At 45.3% G+C, this 1,641-nt stretch overlaps 1 pseudogene; it reads left to right on the forward strand.

Annotated features, from left to right (window-relative positions):
* Window positions 1-715: 715 nt before the first annotated feature.
* Window positions 716-1,641, forward strand: part of LOC116072578 — a 3,632-nt pseudogene continuing 2,706 nt past the window's right edge.

Raw genomic sequence — 1,641 nt, forward strand, 5'->3', positions numbered from 1 at the left:
AGCCAGCCTTGTGGTTGGACTTACCATGACTTATGCCCCAGTGTAGGGGAATGCCAGGGCCAGAAAGTGGGAGAGGGTGGGGTGGCAGGCATGGGGAAGGGGGAGGCAACAGGGGTTTGTTTTTGTTGTTTTTGTTTGTTTCTTTGTTTTTTGGAGGGGAAACTGGGAATGGAGAAATTTACATGTAAATAAAGAAAATATCTAAAAAAAAGAGATTATATAATAAAAACAATATTTCCAAGGATTGATAATAAAAAGCAATTTATTAAAAAAAAAGAATAATTATCATTCAACTAGTCACCTAGTGTGGTGAAAACACTCTCTATTTACATGAGAACACTGGTCCTAGACTTCTGAACTACCTCTCTTCTTTCTCACATAGAATCTTTATTCTGCTTCAGCAGATCCAACTTTACCTATTGAAGATTAAGCCATTAGTCCTTTGAACCAATAAAATAATATTTTATTAATACATTGTATTCATTAAATCTTATAGCATAAACAATAAGTCAGAGTCCCACTTAAAATGCTCATGTTAGTATGACTAAGTTAGAAAAAAATAGTTTTTCCTTGTACCGAACCTAAATTTTTTTATACAATACTTCCTGATTATGATTGTCATCCTTCTAGTCCCCTAATTCTTCCTGACCTCCCCTCCCGTCTGGGTCTACTCCTTTTCCATCACTCATTAGAAATCAAACAGGCGGGAATCACCATGGCGGCTGGGACCCTGTACACATACCCTGAAAACTGGAGGGCCTTTGAGGCCCTCATCGCTGCTCAGTACAGCGGGGCTCAGGTCCGCGTGCTCTCCGCACCACCCCACTTCCACTTTGGGCAAACAAACCGCACCCCTGAATTTCTCCGAAAATTTCCTGCCGGCGAGGTTCCAGCATTTGAAGGTGATGATGGATTTTGTGTGTTTGAGAGCAATACCATCGCTTATTATGTAAGCAACAAGGAGCTGCGGGGAAGTACGCCAGAGGCAGCAGCTCAGGTGGTGCAGTGGGTGAGCTTTGCTGACAGTGACATCGTTCCTCCAGCTAGCACCTGGGTGTTCCCCACCTTGGGCATCATGCACCACAACAAACAGGCCACTGAAAATGCAAAAGAAGAGGTGAAGCGAATCCTGGAGCTGCTGGACACTCACTTGAAGACAAGGACTTTTCTGGTGGGTGAGCAAGTGGCACTGGCTGATATCACAGTTGTCTGCACCCTGTTGTGGCTCTATAAACAGGTCTTAGAGCCTTCTTTTAGCTAGGCCTTCCCCAATACCAACCGATGGTTTCTTACCTGCATTAACCAGCCCCAGTTCAGGGCTATCTTGGGGGAGGTGAAGCTGTGTGAGAAGATGGCTCGGTTTGATGCTAAGAAGTTTGCAGAGAGCCAGCCTAAAAAGGATACCCCAAGGAAAGAGAAGGGTTCAGGAGAAGAGAAACAGAAGCCCCAGGCTGAGCGGAAAGAGGAAAAAAAAGCAGCTGCCCCAGCTCCTGAGGAAGAGATGGATGAGTGTGAGCAGGCATTGGCTGCTGAGCCCAAGGCCAAGGATCCTTTCGCTCACCTGCCAAAGAGAACCTTTGTGTTGGATGAGTTTAAGCGTAAGTACTCCAACGAGGACACCCTCTCTGTGGCACTGCCATA

Source organism: Mastomys coucha, unplaced genomic scaffold (assembly GCF_008632895.1).
Source record: "Mastomys coucha isolate ucsf_1 unplaced genomic scaffold, UCSF_Mcou_1 pScaffold23, whole genome shotgun sequence".
NCBI lineage: Eukaryota > Metazoa > Chordata > Mammalia > Rodentia > Muridae > Mastomys > Mastomys coucha.